Source organism: Castor canadensis, chromosome 8 (genome assembly GCF_047511655.1).
Source record: "Castor canadensis chromosome 8, mCasCan1.hap1v2, whole genome shotgun sequence".
Taxonomy (NCBI): Eukaryota; Metazoa; Chordata; class Mammalia; order Rodentia; family Castoridae; genus Castor; species Castor canadensis.
In genome coordinates, this window is record NC_133393.1 from 36,701,008 (window position 1) to 36,721,120 (window position 20,113).

A 20,113-nucleotide genomic window follows, 5' to 3' on the forward strand; every position below is an offset into this window, starting at 1 on the left:
GAAAAAACACAGCCCTGCCAACACCTAAGACTCATGTTAGACTTCTGACCTACAGACTGTATGATAATAGTTTGCACTGACAATAGGAAACTAACACGGTGAGGATAATTACAGATGAATGGAAGAGGCATTCTCCAAGAATGTCCAGCTATTTTTACATGCTTATTTTGAGCATCATATTTCCAGACAAAGAAGGATTAATTCTAAAGTCATGAACTATCAATTATCTTCTGACAATGAAATTTTCTCTCCAAGGTATCAGTCTTTAACAAAACCTTTTCCCCCTTCTATAATGTTGTATCTCTGTGCATATGCATATTTGAAATAAAAATCTTAAAACGGAGTAAGAGAAATGGAAGTAGTATATAGGCAGGTAATATTAGACACCTTCAAATCTCTTCACTATCATTTCCACACTTTCCAATCACCTTTTGCACAGAAAGTATGGTGCTGGTACTGAAGACAAAGAATAGTAAATACTTAGCTTTCACCTTCAATGAAATATTTATTTGATGTTTTGATTAGCTTAATTATTTTCTGACCACTGCTTTTAGGAGGAACTAGTGAATGATCCCCAAAAGAACATCTTTTCCTATTCTATGCTTCATACTGATACTTGGTCTCCCCAGTTATAATGGGCCCTGGAAAGTATAAAAAAAATCACAAAACAAAAAATCTGTCTTTTTTCCATCCTGTACCTACTATGGAAAAATTATAAGTGATACATTTTAGGAAAATCCAACAGAAATTAGAATTGCAAAGGTATCAGCACTAGCAGAAGATCACAATTTCTTGAGTTTTGGTTAACAAAGACCATTTCATGCAGTCACAACCAATTGAACAAAGGTCTAGATGTCTACTCAAAGGTGTTAGTTATAGAGAGGGGGAGTGAGCAAGGAAGGGAGAGAGGAAGGAGGGAGGGAAGAAGTGGGAAGTTATTTTACAAACAACAATAATTAGGAAAAAAAAATCCTCTTGTTAAAGATGTTGATGAAATCCATGCTTCAAGGGAAAAACTGACCTAAGATGAACCCCACTTCTGATACCATGTAGTTGTGCAATTTTGAGAAAACTCCTTAATTTCTATCATTAAAACATGTATAATAAATTTCTGAATCACAGAAGTATTATTAGTATTAGATTATGCATGTAAGAGATTTTAAAACTACCTAGCAATGTGTTTGGTACATATGATATTAATGAGAGATCTTTTATTCATTCTTTCATTTGTTCTAAACCTACTTGCCATTTGCAAGTACAGAGACACAGTGCTTGACTATAATAATTCCACACATCTAAGGATTTCTGACTTTCAAATTTTGAGATTTGCAAATGGAGTTGCCAATCTGCCAAGATTTGTGTGAAATGCTTCAACACAGTAATTATAAGTTAACTCTCTTTCTCTTTTGTTTCATGCTTCATTTTTAGATGTTTCATAACCAACTCCTTTGGAAAGGAAAAAATACCTAGCACATCAGCATTTTTCAAGCACATTAGGATTAGAACAGCTGAATGACAATATCTCCTGAAGGATAGATTTTCTACTCATGGAACCTAAGATGAAAATCATCTGTCCCAATTTTTACAAAATTTGGGGAAAAAATCTCCAAAGCCTTTTCTGTCAACACTTTCTGATGCTGGAATTTTGATTGAAACACTCAAGAACACTACAATTCTGAAAGGTAAGACTATGCTTTTTTCCCCCCAATTATCTGTGCTCCAATCCATAGAAAAGATGTATGTGTGTGTGTAGGAGTGTTTGGTTCCTGACAACCAAGAAAACTGTTTTTACAGGTGAGAATTACTATGTGATTTAAATTAGAAAGCTACTATAGTGTGTTTAAATTGCTTTGTAAGTCAGCTAACCCTTTACCAGTAATTCTCAACCTTGGATGCAAAATAGAATGACCTAGGTAGTCTTATAATAAATGCCTGTGTTCAGAAGTGCCCCATCTAATTTAATTGGTCTAGGATGGCTATGTTGCGATTTTTAAAAAAAGTTTCCTAGTTGATTTTAATGAGTTGCCAAAGTTGCATTATAAGGCCCTAAACTAGTGATTAGTTGGATATTATAATACCTGGGGGAGTTTTAAAACAGACTAATGTCCAATGCACATACCAGATTTATTAAATAAAAGTGAAGGGGTGAAGTCCAAGCATCAGTATTTTTAAAGATTCCCCAGTGTGTGCTACCCTGCTTGAGAACCATTGCCTATGGCATGCCAGTGATGCAATGATTACGATGTAACTTAGACTTCAAATGATCCATTATGCAGCCTTACATTTCAATTCTGCAGCTGGTACTCAAATTAGACTCCTCATCTTTGTTTCACATATGGAATTAACAAAATTGATTTCAGGTACTATCATACTTTTACTAAGATGGTTTATTGTGTCATTGATCAGAGAATTGCTTCTAGAGTTCCTGACATACTTGCTTTCACAATACTTTGAGATGTAATAGTCCACTGTGAACAAATATTAATACAAGTATATGTGAGTAAATTTTGTACTGGAATTGGCTCTGGGAAATTCATGAATTTATGAGCACTAAGGTTTCTTTTCCTTGGCTGGAAATTTTAGTTCTACTGATATGTCACTTTGTAGGGATCTTTAAACTATGCAATTGACCTTAGTTAACTTAGATCCTTCATGATTACTGCTCTTCAATATCTTCTGATGCTATGAGATATTTTGAATATTATAGGAAAGTATGGGTTCTACATTACTTTTGTTATCTTTTTTTTTTTTTTTTTCCAGTTCTGGGGTTTGAGCTCAGGACTTCACACTTGTCAGGCAGGTACTCTACCACTTTAGTTACATCTCCAGTCCTTTTTGCTCTGGTTATTTTGCAGATAGGGTTTCACTTTTTCCCCCTTCATTTTTGTGCTGTGTGGAGGTACACTGTGGCATTTACAAAGACTCTTACAATATATCAAATACGTCATACTTGAATTCACCCCCTCTGCAGCTCTCCTTTATCTCCCCTCCCCCAATTCCTGGAACAGTTTCAACAGGTATAATTTTTGCATTTACATACACATTTTTTACACCACATTCATTCTTCTACTCCCTTTCTCTACCACCTCCTCCCTTCCACTGATGCAGTCCCCCGCCCCGCAGAACCTGTTCTGCCCTCCCCCCCGTTCCCTGATTTTGTAGTAAAAAAACTATGAAAGATAAAAAGAAAAACATGACACTTTTATTAGTTTGAGATAAAGATAGCTACTCAGAAAGTTACCTTGTGAGATATATTATGTATATATAAAATTGGGGTCATAATATATATATTACAATCCAAATTGGTTCATCTCCTCTAATCTTCATTCTACCCTAGTCCCCTTCCCATGGTGGCCCAGCCAGTTTAAGATTTCTATATTCATTCCTTTACAGAGAGCACATCTGCACATTCAAGTTTGTACTTTCCTTCCTTTGCCCCATCTCTCCTGTGCAGATCTCTCTTTAGTGTGACCAGTGTCCCATAACGGTGCTGCATTTGTTTTAGGTCTATATTACACATACCAAAGAGAACATGATATGTGGCCTTCTGAGCTTGGTTAACTTCACTTAAGATGATGTTCTGCAGTTCCATCCATTTACCTCCCTCCAAATGACAAAGTTTCGCTCTTCTTTGTGGCTGAATAAAATTACATTGTATATAAATACCACATTTTTAAAATCCATTTGTCAGTAGTAGGCATCTTGGCTGTTTCCATAGCTTAGCTACTGTGGATAGTGCCACAAAAAACATGGGTGTTTAGGTGCCTTTGTTATAACCTGACTCACATTCCTTAGGTTATATCCCTAGAAGCAGCATTGCTGGATCAGACGGCAGGTCTATTTTTAGTTTTGTGAGTAGCCTCCACACTGTTTTTCATAGTGGTTGTACTAATTTACATGCCTACCAGCAGTGTTTGAGGGTTCCTTTTCCCCACATCCTAGCTGACACTTGTAATTTGTGTTCTTGATGGTAGCTATTTTAACAGGAAGGGTGGTTTTGATTTGAATTTCCTTTATTGCCAGGTTGGTGAGCATTTTTCACGTGTCCAACAACCTGAACCATGATCCTCCTATTTTATGTTTCCTGTCATCACTGGATGACAGGTCTGTGCCATCATGTCCAACTACCGGTTGAGATGGGCTCTCACAAACTTTGCCCAGGCTCTCCCAAGATCCTTCTGTTCTCAGCCTCCCAAGTAGTTAGGATTACAGATGTGAGCCACCAGTGCCCAGCTTGTTATCATCAACTTTCAAAGCTCCATCATACTCTAACATTAGAGATACTTCAGGGATACTTCATCTTCTCTTGGCAACTCGATATTAACCTATCCCTTAAGTAGAACTGTGATTATTTTGCTCAATGTGTTTTATCAGTTAGCAGTGGAAGCTTTGTTCTGGCATTATTGAGAAATTTAACTTGATAATGAATATAGTAGTCTTTAGTACCAGACATTGTTATTCAGTTTATTATATTGCTTTGCTAGAAGCATTTTATTATATGGTCTTTGTTAGCCCTCTTGAAGACTGTTTTAGGACAGGTTCCTCAGGTGACTAGGTTGAAAATAGGCTTTGTTAGATGTAAAATCAAATTCACAATCCTGCTGTGGTTTTGGTGTTAAAGCTCTATCAGCATGTATCCCAGGGAATACATTTTCCCTATAAATTGAACACTTTTGGTTCCAAATTCAGCACCACTTTCTTCCTTCTTGTTGTTACTCATCTCTCTATGAGCTTCCAAACTTTAAGAAGCTAAAATGAATATGGAAGGATTTCATAATGAACAAATAAAAATTCAAGTTTAGTGCAATGTCTCCTAAGACTACACTTTTTTTTTCCAATTCTCTGTGGCCCAATCCATAGTAAAAGTGTGTGTGTGTCTGTGTGTATGTACAAGTAAAATATCATCATCATCATTAAATTATGCTTAAATATTCTCGTGGCTTGTATTTTGCTCAGGGTTTTAAATGTTTTTTGAATTTGTTTACCTGTAAGTCAGGTGAGATCCCCTTCTTCTCTTCAGCTTAGTGACCCTCTTTACTATTAACTCATCAGATTTGCCAAACATGGCTTTTTATGTTACAAAAGTTTTGCATAGAATAAAATTGCTTATATTGTTGAGGTGGGAAGGGCGTGTCAAAAATGGTCATCTCACTTTAGGTTTAAATACACACACACACACACACACACACACACACACACACACACCTCAATATCTCAATATGGGCTACAATCCAGATGGCCACCATTCCCTGGATGGGAAAGAAATAGCTCACTCACTGTTTTCTTTGACTTGGATAAGGACCACCAGGAATGGCAGCCCTGACAGGGATTGCTCTTGAACTTCACTTACAAATGGCAGTTTCTGAACCATGTTTATGTCTCTACAGTTATAAATATTATGATTGAAGTAAGATGGACAGGAACCAAGAGGTCATTTACCCTTTGCCCTAGGCTGGTATCTAATGTGAAGAATTTCCACAATAGGAAGAGGGACATAATTTCCTTCTTGCCTCTCCTTTTCCTCATCTGTGATAGATTCTTATATATACTCTCTTCACCTGCAACTCATGCTGCTAAAAAGACTCTGAGCTCTGGAGGCATAATTTTAGACTATTATACACCCTCTTAGAGGGAATGTAAGCTAGAGAGAGACTTTCAAGTCACTATTCAATGAATAACTGCTTTCAGGTCTAGAGCTGCCAGGCCATTCCTAGGTTCATGTAGTTTAAAAGATAATGTTGGCAAGTATTAGCTCAGATACTTGTCAGAAATGCAGACTCTAGGGCCCCTTATTTCTGATTCAGCAGGTTTGTGCTCAGGGTTGGGGTAAGGGGCTCAGGCTTGGGGTAAGGGGCTGATAAATCACTGCACATGATTCTGATGCAGTTATTTTGTGGAACACAAAGTGAATGTCATTAACCTAAACTACATGGGGCTTAGGAACACAGCAATAAAGAGAAGCTTTTTGTGGGGGTGGATTTTCTTGGTAGGGTATTTTTAAGATTTTTTAAAATCTTTTTTCTTGGCTTATTTTGGGTACCAGGTGACCCTGAGAAACACTTGAACCTGAAAGGCATGTGGGTTTCTTTCTATTTTAGTGTATCTAAGTGCATGAACTGGGATTAGCTAATGGAGACACACCCATTCTTTAAGCAAATAATAGGTGAACTCTTGCTCAGCTGAGAATTGTCTTAAGTACTGGTGGCACAAAGACAAAATTTAGTCCTTACCTCTGGGGAGTTTGCTCTAATAGAAGAATCAGTGATATGAATTAATTAAATATAGTGATAGGAAAAAATGTTGTCATTTGCTATATGGCAATACAATCTATCAGCAAGGGGAGATTTAACAGATTTTCCTATTGCTAGGAAATTTCAAAACATGGAAGAGAAGAAAATGTTGAAAACTAGGGAAAAATTACATGCAAGAACAAAGAGATAACAAATAGCTTTTTGTAGTCTTGACAGGTTATGAATTTCAACAAATGTGGAAAAATATTTAGATGATAGGGAGTAGCAGAACATAAGGTGGACAGGGGAGAACCTTAACATAACAATGAAAGAGTGTGAGTTTGATAATGTATGATCCAGAACCTTCCTGAGATAAAATAAAGAGCACCACATAAGTGAAGGAAAATTGGAAGACTCCATGTTTTATTTTTATTTTTTTGTTTAAGATATCTGTATAGACAGTTTAATTGTGACACTTTAATGTATGTATATATTGTATCCTGAATTGGTTCATCCCCTCCATTTTTTTCCTTTTTTTTTTCTTTTATTATTCATATGTGCATACATGGCTTGGGTCATTTCTCCCCCTTGCCCCCACCCCCTCCCTTACCACCCACTCCACCGCCTCCCTTTCCCCCCCACCCCCTCAATACCCAGCAGAAACTATTTTGCCCTTATTTCTAATTTTGTTGTAGAGAGAATATAAGCAATAATAGGAAGGAACAAGGGTTTTGCTGGTTGAGATATCTTAATCCACTTCTTATGATGAGTTCAACAGGTTTAAAAATTCTATATCCATTCTTGTATGGAAAGGATATAAACCATATTCACCTTCTTAACTTTCTTCTTTTGTCTTCCCCCTCTCATTAGTGCCCTCTCTTTAGTGTGAATGGTTTTCCATTCTTATCCTTCATTGTTTAGTTGTCTGTTTATAGATCAATGGGGATTTTTGCCTGAACACGCATTGTGCTTAAGTAATAAAAAACCCCTCCACTGCACTTCCTCACCCTTTTCCCCCATCCTGTGTTCAAACAACACAGTGTTTAAACACACAGTTTGCAGCATGTTACCTTGTGTTTTGTTCCTACACAGATGTGACGTATTTCATTATTATTCACCATCTTTCCTTCTTTGCCTCCCCCCTTGATCTCCTCTTCCAGTCCCCCTTTTAGATGGGTGCTCTGTATATATTTCTATGTATATGTAATATTGCTTGTATTTGTATTGGGCCTATATTCCACAAATGAGAGAAAACATGTGGTCTTTGGCTTTCTGAGTCTGGCTAACTTCACTTAAGATGATGTTCTCCAGTTCCATCCACTTACCTGCAAATGACAAAATTTCATTCTTCTTTATGGATGAATAAAATTCCATTGTATATAAATATCACATTTGGGAGACTCTGTGTTTTAAAGATAGGTATTCTTCCTAAATTGAGTATAAACTTAACCCAGGAGGTGACAGATCTCTACAATGAAAACCAAAAGACCTTGAAGAAAGAAATTGAAGAAGACACCAGGAGATGGAAAGATGTCCCATGTTCATGGATTGGCAGAATTAATATCATGAAAATAGCTATACTTTCAAAAGCAATGTACACATGTTAAAGAAGAAATATAGCCAAGATAATTTTGAAGAATCAGCACAGGATTAGAAGCTTTATTCATAAGATTTATAAAACTATACTGACTCAGGAAGTGTGTTATTACATGGGTAGCTAAATGTAACCAGTGTAATAAATAAAGGCTAATAGAGTAGAATAAAGAAATGAACTCATATGTGCAATGTCATCTGTTTGATAAATCAGTACTACTATACTATAGAGAGGAAGAGATAACCTTTTCTTTTTTTTCTTTCTTTTCTCTTTTTTTTTTTTTTGGTGGTATTGGGGTTTGAACTCAGGGCCTTGTACTCAATAGGCAAGTGCTCTACCACTTAAGCCATCCCCCTGGCCCTTTTGTTTTGGTTAATGTTTTAGGTAGGGTTTCATTTTTTCCCTGGGGCAAGCTTCTGACTATGATCCTCCTACTTGTGCATCCTGCATATGTGACATTACATACATGCTCCATTATGACCTATCTGCTTTTCCTTCCCTTCCCTTCCCTTCCCTTTTTTCTTTGGCAGTACTGAGGGTTGAACTCAGGGCCTCCAGCTTGCTAGGCAGGTGCTCTACTACTTGAGGCACTCACCAGTCCATTGGCCAATTTTTTTGACATAAGGTCTTGCTTCTTTATCTGACTTGAACTCAAATTTCAATTCTCCTATCTCCACCTTCTGTGGGCAGGTACCACTACACTCACCCCAAAGATAAGTTTTTCAAAAACCAGTATTATGCTCATTAAATACTTATATAGATAAACATAAATTTTTGCTCATACCTCACTCCATGCACAAAACTTAATTTCCAGATTGTCCATTGTTCAAAAAAATTTAAAGCAAAATAAATTTTCTACTGAATAACATCTATACAGAGGTATTTTCTTTCATAGAATATTAACCAGGGACTGGTAGAGTGGCTTAAAGGGTAAAACACCTGCTTAGTAAGTGTGAGGCCCTATGTTTTAAGCCCAGTACTGCCCCAAAAGAAAACAAAAACAAAAACCACAGAACATTAAGCAAAATGAAAAGCTGCGATAAAGTGTTGCACATTAAACTCAAAAGCCTACATTTAAGGACTTGTGGGGAGGGGGTGCCTAAAATAGAAGAGCACTTGTCTAACAAGTCTGAAGTCATGAGTTCAAAACCCAATACCACCAAAAAAAGCCCATATTCATCAAAAGCCTCTTTTACAAGAGTGATAAGGCAGGATACAAAGAAAATCCTTCTTATCATGCATGCATTGGCAAAAGAATCTTGTACCAAATAAATGAAGAACTCAAAACCCTAAGCCAAGGAAAGGAACGAACTTTTAAAATTGTTCAAAATGTTTGAACAGGCATTTTATAAAAAAGAGGAAAATATCCAAATTGTCAATGTGCATATGAAAACAGATTCAGCTCAATTGGTCATTATAGTGTGCAAATATATAATAAAAACTATAATAAACAAAACTACATGCTAACTAGATTAAAGCCACAATAGATAAAACTACATGTGCTCTACATAGCTAAGATGGAAGACACTAACAATACTAAGTTATACCAACAGTTGGATGAAGAAACACCTGATATACTATTGCTAGAAGTAAAAACCCTAATCTAACCATGTGGGAAAAGTATTTGGCAATGTTAACAAAGATGAATGTTCTTACAACCCAAGGATTGAACTCCTAGGAAAATACCCAACAAAACTGAATACATATTTGTTACAAGACAAGTAAAATATGTTCACAATAGAACTATTTTCAGTAGCTTACAGCTGAAAATTCAATCAATGGCAAACTAAGTAAATAAACTGTGGCATATTGAATATCATACTATAATGGGAATAAACAAATTACTGTTGCATCTAACATGAATTAACATGAACTTCATAGTTGAGCAAAAGAAGACAAACATAAATCATACCTTCATTCTATTTACATAAAGTTCAAACACAGAAAGCACTAAATGAGAGCCATAGAACTCCTGTAAGTTGGTGTCTCTGGGGAGGGAACATGAAAAAGTTCTCTAAAGTATTATAAAATTATTTTTTCATGTATGGCAATTATGCAAGTATATTCACTTCTTTGTTTTTAGTGGGCTCACTTCTTGAAAATTCACTGAAGTCTACACACATTAATAATTCATTTACAATCCTGTTTACTAAATGTTTGTGTGTGCCAACTAAGATCCCAAACAATAAAATTAAAGCAAACCTTAAAATGGTCAAATTTCATACAGTGTATTGATCTCTTTTTCAAAAAATAGATGATTATATCTAGTTCTAACAATATGTGAAATGGAAATTTGTGAATAAAAATGATATAGATAATATGGGATTCTTATAGATGGTATTAAATAAGTGATAAAGTGGTAGTAGAGAAAAACTAGGAATTATTTTGACATTTTGACTTACTGGAAATAAATTATATTCTTGTACTTAGAAAAAGAAATATTATCCTTGATTTTTTTCCTACATGAACCACTAAAAGTATTAGGTATTCACAATTTTGTGCATAATTTTCATATTTCTGTTTTTAATGTTGAAGTTCAGGGAAGAAAAATACATGACAATTGTGTTCATCATCACACATATAACATGCATTACACACATGTAACACACATTGTGCACATGCAACATGCATTACATGCATACAATGTGCCTTATACACATACAACACATATTATACACATATAACACATTACACACACCTTACACACATGCAACACACATTATATGCATAGAACACACATTATACACATACAATACCCATTACACACATGTAACACATTATACACATATAACTCCTCGTGTTAAGCACACTACCAATGTATTTAATTAGTGCTCAAAACAATTTTTGAATTGGGCATTTTAATTCTTATTTTATAGATGGGGAAATTGAGGTTTAAAAAAGTTTTATATATACATATATATGCTCAGGTATTATTTGTAAGGTTTTAATATGTCATTTGTGTATATATAATATAGGTACATAATATATGATAGGATATTATACACACATATTTATACATATATATTATGCATACATTTATTGTATCACATTATACTTACATATATTTATTATATGTATATGTGTGCTTGTATATATTTTGTGGGATACATTTTTCAGATCACTTACCATCTTTTTCTTTCTTAGACTAGGAATTAAGTACTGTGTTAGTCCCTTAGATGTGTCATCTCATTCTGTATAGTACAGCACGCCAAAGTAGCTTTTAAATTGTGCACATTCTCATGCACATTGCAGGCAAGATTTCTGATAATTTCTTTAAGAACAACCAAAATTGGCAGGGCACAGTGACACATACCTATAATCCCAGCACTCAGGAAGCTGAAGCAGGAGGATTATGGGTTGAAAGACAGCCTGATCTTTTCAGTGAGACACTGTCTTAAAAAAAAAAAATCAAACAAACAAAAAGAACAACTATAATGGAATTAATAGTGATTGCTTTCAGCAGTAGTTTTTCTGTAGATAAAGCAGATAGTGTATTTCCAATATGGGGTTTCAAAAATAAGCCTATCCCACAACCGCACTTTGAGTTCTAAAGCTCATTTTTCTTCACATGATCAGCCATGTTGAGCTAGCAACTGAGAAAAACAGAGAAGATCACTGCGTCATGATTGGGCAGGGCAGGACTAATGCCAGCATAATGCACGGGTTTGTTTTTCAATCATCTTAATAATACCCTACTGAGTCAGAGCACAAAGAACCTGATTGGTATTTGTCTGATACTGATTAGAGATATTTGTGCAAGACCATCATTTGGACAGTAACCTGTCCAAAAACAGGAGTTAGGGATTCTCAATTCATGCATGCTTTCAAACATACAGCAAGAATTTCATACTGTATTTTACTTAAAGCATTTTATTGGCCCAGTAATGTCCTTAGGATTAAGTCCAAATTCTGTTAGTAACATCGTAAGTACTTGATGTGGGGCCTGCCTACATCCCCTATCTTGTCTCCATCTTTTCCCTTTGTGACAGCTTGAACTTCAGCTGAACTGACCTCAGTTATATAAGTATGTGATCCTTCCACCTGATTTTCTCTGCAGGTCTTCCCATTGGTTGAGGAACCTGGGAATTTTCCTGGAAATCTCCAAATAGCAAGTCCTTAGAAAGATACCCCATGTCAGTGTTTAATTGTATGTAATGTACAAGCAAGATCAGCCCCAGCCCCCAAGGCAATGGGTAGGCATGGATAGTATCCACAGTGTTGCTGGTGAGAAAGAACTCAGCACAAATGTGAGCCCAGACAGGAAAAGCTAAGGCAAGTCCAGAGAACAGCTGCCCAGACAGAATCCAGAATACTCCATCAAAACCTTTGAGAGAAGTGAGTCAGGCATAAAGCAGGCATCATGATTAGGTTGGTACCATAGAAACCAGAAGTTAATCTCCATTTTCTCTCAACCCTAATTCTAAGATAATGTTGGAACATAGAGAACACCTCTTCAGGGTCTCAGATAAAGGAGGCTATTTCAGAATAAGAGATGTATATGTGCTTCTGTAGTAGAAGATATAGTGAAAAGTCATCATAAAAAATCTATGAAAGACTCACCTAGTACATACAGTGGATTGGGTTTATTTATATATTTGGCCTCATAAAAAATCTTACTAAACTATAGAATTAAAGCAAAACCTCAAATCAAAATAATTTAATCAGAGCTGATACCTCCGACATGTCAGTTAGATATAAAGGAAGACAAGAAAGTGCCACATGATTTTCAGTCCCTAATTCAGGGACAGAGAAGGATATTACTGCCAATAGTAGCAATATCATCCATCAATATGTGATTAGATGGTTTGTCTAAGTTTGAAAATAACTATCTTTAGAAGTTGCTTTTATTTTACAAGTTACTAATTTAGAAAATCATAGGTTCCCACTCAGGAGGCTGAAGACTAAACTGAAGGTGATGGGCTCATTCATTAGTCCTTTTCAGGTTCAAGGGGATCAAAAGAGAGAGAGAGAGAGAGGTGGTCATCTTTCCAGCTTCAATGTAAGAGCTGCTGGAATCTTTAAAAGCCGAAAGAAAGTGGGGCAGGGTGGGAGGGCTGGCTTCTGAAACACTATCTACAGTCTATGTATAGTGTAATATTGGAAGAAAAAGAGAAAACGTATGGAATAGCAAAGCAGAAGTAAAAGAAGTGGTTGTGAAAGCCTTCATTGGTAAGATCTTCCTCCTGACTAGGGATTATCTATTTATCCAGGGCTTCAGCTTTTAGAACATCTGGAGAGAAGTGGATGGAAATTCATTAGCTCCTTCCAAGTGCCCTAATCAGACAGCAACCCATAGGATTTCATGCATAAAATATAGTTAGACCTGAGACAAGGTCATGTGATATAGCCCCAGTTGATCTCAAACTCACAGAAAGAACTCACTATCTATCTATTTCAGCTTCCTGAGGACTAGGATTCCAGATATGTGCAGCCACCACTGCACCTCAGAATTTATTTGGGCTAGGGTTGTGGATCATGTGGTAGAGCCTAGCAAGTGTGAGAGCCTGAGATCAAAGCCCAGTTCTCCACACTCTCCCTAAAAAGAGATGGTTAAGCCAAACTCTCTGATTCTGCTATATAGGTTAAACAGCATTATTTTTAGTATCACAATTAGTCCTCCTGGAAAATCCCATGCATCTTCTAAATTTTCATTTATTTAAAGAGATGAGATGTAGTAAAAGAAAGCCTATGATTAATAAGGTCATCCATTAATACTTAGAATTGTCCATTGGTAGACCCCCTGATATTCTACATGCTGTAGACTTTATTTATTTAACTTGAAAAATAAGGAAATTGGAAGAGATGATATTTATAGATAACTTAGCTCATTTTCCCTTTCTGCATGCCCCCCATAAAACTACAAATGTGAAATTTGATACATAATTTTGTGAACATTACAGTAATGAGCTCAATACAGAGGTTTAAATTGTTTTGATAAGGATAACAGCAGTCACCCATAGCAGGAGAACAAAGGTAACATATAGAGAAACATGAGAAAAAAGGGAAATAAGGAAAGAAGAAAAAGCAATTATTTGGGAGGAATTATGATGTTTACTTCTCCCATCACCATAGAAATGTTCTAAAGGCTATAAAATTTCTACAGATAAGAATGAAATTTTGCCCTATTACTCATTTCAGCTTAATAGAAACCAAGTTTGGACAGAGGAATAGAAACTATTTCTATGCACAGAAGCAGCCTTCTCAGAACACTGGCAGATAAAAGGATGGGTCTAGATCCTAGTATCTAAATTTTGAACTGTGTGTGAGCTACTCTGAAATAACCTCAATTCATTTTGCTTGACAGAAAAGTCTGTATGGGTTTCTCACAGAATCAGACTCTAAGACAAGGGTTTAAGCCTACAGCATATTGAATGGGGCACCTCCTCCCCCCTCCCAACAAAAAACATGTTGCCCCAGAACCTATGAATGTGACCATATTTGGGGAAAGGGACTTTAAGATGTAATTAAGCTAAGATTCTTGAGATTAAGCCATCTGAATGGGAGGGCTGGGATGCTCTAAGAAGTTATCTTTAGAAGAGGGAGGTGAGAGGACACTTGACTAATTGAAGACAAGAAGCCAGTGTAATTGTAGAGGTAGAGATTGGTATTACCCTTCCAGGAGCCAAACAATGCTCAGAGGCACCAGAAGCTGGACAAGACAAGCAAGAATTTTCCACTAATTCCTTCAGAGGCCATATGGCCCAGCTATTACCTTGGTTTCAGACTTCTAGCCTTCACAACTATGGAAGAATAAATTTCTGCTGTGGTGATTTATATAGCAGCCACAGAAAACTAAAGAATGGTCCATGTAGATTACTGGTGAACTGAAGGAAAACATGGATAAGAAGATGGGAAAACAAAATAGTGACAAGAAGGCAACCAATAAAGATGGTTACCTAGCTAAGTGTGTGAGTAAGTTGAAACTTGTGAAGTTTCAAGTTGCTGGGGAAAGCCTAGGAGTCAGCATAACATGTATGTATCAGAGTTGGTGAACATGAAAAGAAGAAAGCTGGGGTACTTACATACCCACTCCAGTTAGCACTTGGCTGATAGCTACTTCTAGGGGAAGAGGGAACTCCCCAGCACATTCAGGCTGCTATTTGAATATCAGAGTTAGTTCCAGCTGCCTGAGAATGACCCCATACAAAGAAGTAAAGATACTGTGGGATGACCACAGTGGAATGTTTTAACTATAGTATTTTGGGGTAAAGCCAGGCAAAGATCAAGAGAGGTAAACCAAAAAGAGTTGTTATAGTTTTCATAACCACGTTTCCTAGTGGAGAACAAAGAATACTACAGAGCCACTCAGAGGGAGCATCAGAGTCAGTCACAAGGAGGAGAAAGTAAATGGAGGGTAAGAACCTCTGTTATAGCTTCCAAGGGAAGGCATGGGCAAGATGGAGTAATTGGGTCTAGGATTGGCTAATCTGAAAAACTTAGCACATGGAGATAGGGGCTGTCTTTATGTATCTGGTATCCAGTCCTGTGGTGCTTAGAGCAGTGGCACAGGGGCCCTTAGAGGAGAGTCCCATAAGTGAAGGTGGTTGGGGGTATAGATGCATTTGGTTGCATGCAGGAACTCAGAATGGGGTGAGACAGCATTGAGAACCAGAATATTTTAAACTATAAATTCCTGGTGAAACAAACAAAAAGCTAAGTAAATAGAGAGATATTTCATGTCCATGAATAGACTTAATATTGTCAAATTGCCAGTTCCTCCCAACTTGACTTATAGTGTCAAGGCAATTCCAAACAAAATCTAAGCAAGTTATTTCCTAGATGCCAATAAATTGATTCTAAAGTTTATATGAGGCAAAAGATCCAAAGTTAGGGGACTAACACTATTCAAATTCAAGGTTGCTATAAAGCTACAATAATGAAGATAGAATGATATTGATAAAAGAATCTACAAATAGATCAATGTATTAGAATACGTCATATGGTCAGCTGATCTTTGATAAAGAAGTAAAGGTAACAATACAATGGAAAGCTGGGCATCAGTGGTTCATGCTTGTAATCCTAGCTACTTGAAAGACTGAGGTTGGAAGAATTGTGGTTCAAGGCCAGTTCAAGCAGACAGATTATGAGAATCCATTTCAGCCAATAGCTGGGTGAGATGGTGTGCTCCTGTCATCCCCAGCTATGTGAGAGGATGCAATCAGAAGGATCATGGTTCCCAACCATCCTGGTCAAAAAGTTTAAAACCCTATCTCAATGGGAAAAACTGGGCATGGTGGCAAGCACCTGTCATTCCAGCAACAGCCAGAAGTTTAAAATAGGACTGGTCCAGGCCAGTCTGGGCAAAAAGTGAGACCCTGTCTCCAAAATAACCACAGCAAAAAAGGGCTGTAGGCATGGCTTAAGCAATAGAGCAACTGCCTTGCAAGCACAAAGCTCTGAGTTTAAATCCTAGTACCATCATAAACAAATAAAGTGGGAAAAGATAGTCTTTCATCAAATGGTGCTGAAACAACTACCTACACATGAAGAAAGAAAGGGATGGGGAGAGAGAGAGAATGAGAGAGAGAAAAAGAGAGAGAGAGAGAATGAGCATGAGAAAACTATCCTTAATGTAAGCTATAGACCGTGGGAGGTAATAGGAAGTTTTGATAAAAAGGGAGGGAGCAGGGGGCATATAGGAACTGTCTTATATTTTCCTCTGAATTTTTCTATGAACCGTAAATTGCTTTAAAATAGGCCTATTAAAAATAAAAACTCTATTGCAGGTAAGGAGATATAGGCAGGGCAACACAACGAACACTGCAAGAGAATCCCATTCTAACACACTACTGTGAAAATAAAACCAAATTTCCACTACTATTTATAAGCCCAAGGAAGTACTTATAGTCATTCATTTAAAAATCCTTCAAATAGTGACCTAACAAATTAGTATTATTCATCTTTGCCATTGTCCTCTTATCAAAATATTAAAAACAAATACTTGTTCAAGTTTTGATTTATTCAACCTGCACATGTTTATTGAATGTCTACTCAATGCAGGGACTAAATTGTCAGAATGCAAGAACAAAACAGCCAAAACATCATTTCCTTGTAGCTTTCTTACACTCCATAATTAAGGTGATCTAGAGATGACAATAAGCCATTTAATAAGTAAATATATATAATATGCAGACAGTGGCTGTTGACTTAAAGGTCTTCCTATCTGTTACAGCAATGACTGCAAACTAAATGTCATGAAAAGTTTATTTCAACATTAAATAACAACCACAATTTCCAAGATGTCCTCTCATACTGGGTGTTGTAGAAGTACCACTTGATACCTGTCTTTAGAATACTACGTCATTCTTCTGGCCTCTACAACCACTGTTATCTTAGAAAAGGATACGTACTTTTAAACCCACAAAGCAGCAGTAATAGATGCTGTTTGAAATTGTTGCTAAGGGACCATTCTATATAAATTAATTAGTAAACATCAACTCTGGTTTCAAAGGGCAAAGAAAGTCTCACACTTGAGAAGGGAAAATTACTCCCTGATGGGTGGGAAAGGCTACCCTTGGGATTTTCATGTACACCAGCAACATTATACTACTGCATAATATTTTGTTTTTCCTTTTGTTTTCATACTTTGTCCTCCCTTCATCCTGTATTGTTTTCCATAGTTTTATTTATTCTTTCTGAGATGTTTCCTTTTGTTCATGGGGAACAGGAAAAAAAGATCAGAGTAATATTGAAAGTCATCTAGGTCTCTTTATCTTTTTAAAGGTGAGAAGAAGACAGGCAAGATTTTCCCAGTAGAGGACAAAGACTTGCAGAGACATTGTTTCTATGATTTTTTTTTTTTTGGCAATTAGTAAAAAATGTCCCAAAGTATTATTGAATCTATATACATACCCAGAAAGCTTTTAACAAAGGTAGAAATATTAAGGGTGACTTCTGCAAAACCTCTGTGGGAAGTAGGTTAGGTTAGGAAGTTAGCTATATCTTTTTGTTTATATTCTTAAAACACTGCTTTAAATAGTTTTGCTGCCTTGGAAATTGTTTGTTTAAAATTTATGCTTGGTTGTCTCTTAAAATGTTGAAATTTAATAAAAAAGCATAAATCAAAGCATCACACTGTTCCCTATAAGTATGTACAACTGTGTGTCAACTAAAATTTAAAAAATTAAAAGTATAATATAGAATAAAATGTGGTAAAAGTTTGACTTGGATAACTCATAGGAAGTCTAGCTGTTGAGGACAGAAAGAACAAGATAACATAATAGTTCATCTGATGACAAGTTAATTGAATTTCACGAATAATTATGAGAAAGTAAAACCAGTAAGATTCCAGTGCTCAAGCCTTGTAAACATCAGAAAGCATTAAAAGATGAGTGAGGAAATCTAAAAAAATTTAATTCTCTTTTAGAATTTATTTTTAATGTAAACATATTTCCCAACCATAAGAAAAATTATATTTTTGAAAGCAAATGTAAATAAAGCATTCTAAGTATACTTTTGACACAAACTGACTCAAAAATAAATTAAGAGTAGCTGGAGCAATACTTTACTAGTTTGGTATCAAGAAAATGTGAGTTTTTTTCTTTCTGAAAGCTAATTTTCAATGAGATGAATAAGAAAGGGAAAATTCTTCATATGGTGAATATAGTTCAAGCTAGTTACAAGACTTACAAGACTTACAAAATCCAAAGCCAAATAAGCTTTACAATCCAGATAGAATGTTTTTCAAAAGAAGGGTGAGAAAACATCATCTTTATGTCCTTCTCACCTGATGTTCTACAAAATTGTATTTTGTAGACCCCTACAAAATACAAAAGAACCCTAAAGGTAGAGTATTTGCCCTACCTTTATTCATCTATGCAGTTCCTGGTTGGTTAGTCCTTTGGGATCCTGATTGTGCCACAATGGAGGCAGATGAACTATTTCATTTCCCAAATGCAAGTAATTACTGAAGGAATGGAAGAAGCTAACACTTAGGAGAAATTTTTCCAAAGAATGAATGCCCACTCACTGTTATTTGAAAAGTATCAAGTTACACATCTAGTTATGCACATTTATCATAGGTGAGAAGGTTGGACTTTCACACTATGAAGATGCAAAAGTAAGATATCACTATACACAGTGAGATTTCTAAAAGCAAAGGATAATATAGGTTATTTGTGCATTCTGTTCTAGGAGCAAACTTGTACTAAATATTGGGGCAAATCAACATATAAGAAACATTACAGAAATGTTTCTTTTAGTACTGCTAGTACCTGAATTTTGTGAAAATGAACATTTGAAAAAACAAATCCTGGACTCTTAGCTGTTGCTTTCAAGCTTGTTTACCTTAATTCCAATTTCTCTGGAACATAAGAAGAATGAATATATGTATGAAGTGTCAAACCAAGAGTGTGGGGAAATACCAAAGTAAAGAGATTCTCCCCATCACTGAACTTTGCCATGAACTTGGTTTGGTACCAAACACCGTTGTTGATTTCTTCCTTCCTTTTCAAACTTTTGACTTGGAGAAATTCTCATGTGAGAAGAGAAGGGGCTTTCCTATTCAACCCTCACAAATTTCCTCTGCCTTGATTTAAGCTGTGCCATGGATGTGTGGGGAGATCTTACTTCTGAACTGATGTAAGTGGTTCAAAAAGTGACAAACTGGAGAATGCAGGGCTAAGACATGTCACCAGAGGAAAGATATTAAGTTGCCTTCCATATGCACAGAAGATGATGTCCAAATTTTACATTTTAAAATGGAGATCTCTGGTCCCTGTCTGTCTACTTTTTAGTTTGTCTGAATTACTTCCCTTAGAAAACTTGAGAGCCAGAGAAATAGGCATATAAAATGGTATTAAAATGTATTAAAACATTACACATCCATTTCAACAAATGAATAATCAGACTTTTCAAAACCAAACCAGAAATGAAGCAAGCATTTTTCATTGCAAACTAGGGTTTTTGCAGATTTGTTATGATTGCCAGATAATAAGACTTCTATTTGCCATGATTTAAAGAGAACTGTTACAGACATCTGCCTCCTATTTAGCTTTCAACTTAAAGTCTAAAGAAAGACTGCAGTTGTCCATCAGCAACCGGCTATGCCTTGGCACAGGAGGCCCACGACACCAATTTATCAAATGCATACCTGCCTCGAAATAATCTTTCTCTGACAGATGCTCTAATTGTGCTCTGCGAGAGAGCCAGCTTGCCATCCCAAGAGAAGGACATCCTTGGAGGCTGACAGCGGATGGGCTCCCCCTAGGGGCAGGCAATGCTCCACAGAGGGAAAGCTCCATGGCAGGTTGCCAGGAAACCAACTCTTTGGTGCTGCTGACAGAAAAAC

At 36.3% G+C, this 20,113-nt stretch overlaps 1 long non-coding RNA gene across 1 annotated transcript in view; it reads left to right on the plus strand.

The window, feature by feature from the left end:
- The first annotated feature begins 1,436 nt into the window (after positions 1-1,436).
- LOC141425471 (uncharacterized) overlaps positions 1,437-20,113 on the plus strand; it is a 334,038-nt gene continuing 315,361 nt past the window's right edge. Inside the window, exon 1 of the long non-coding RNA XR_012450477.1 lies at positions 1,437-1,682. This is a non-coding gene — a long non-coding RNA (uncharacterized lncRNA). The remainder of the gene's footprint in view (positions 1,683-20,113) is intronic.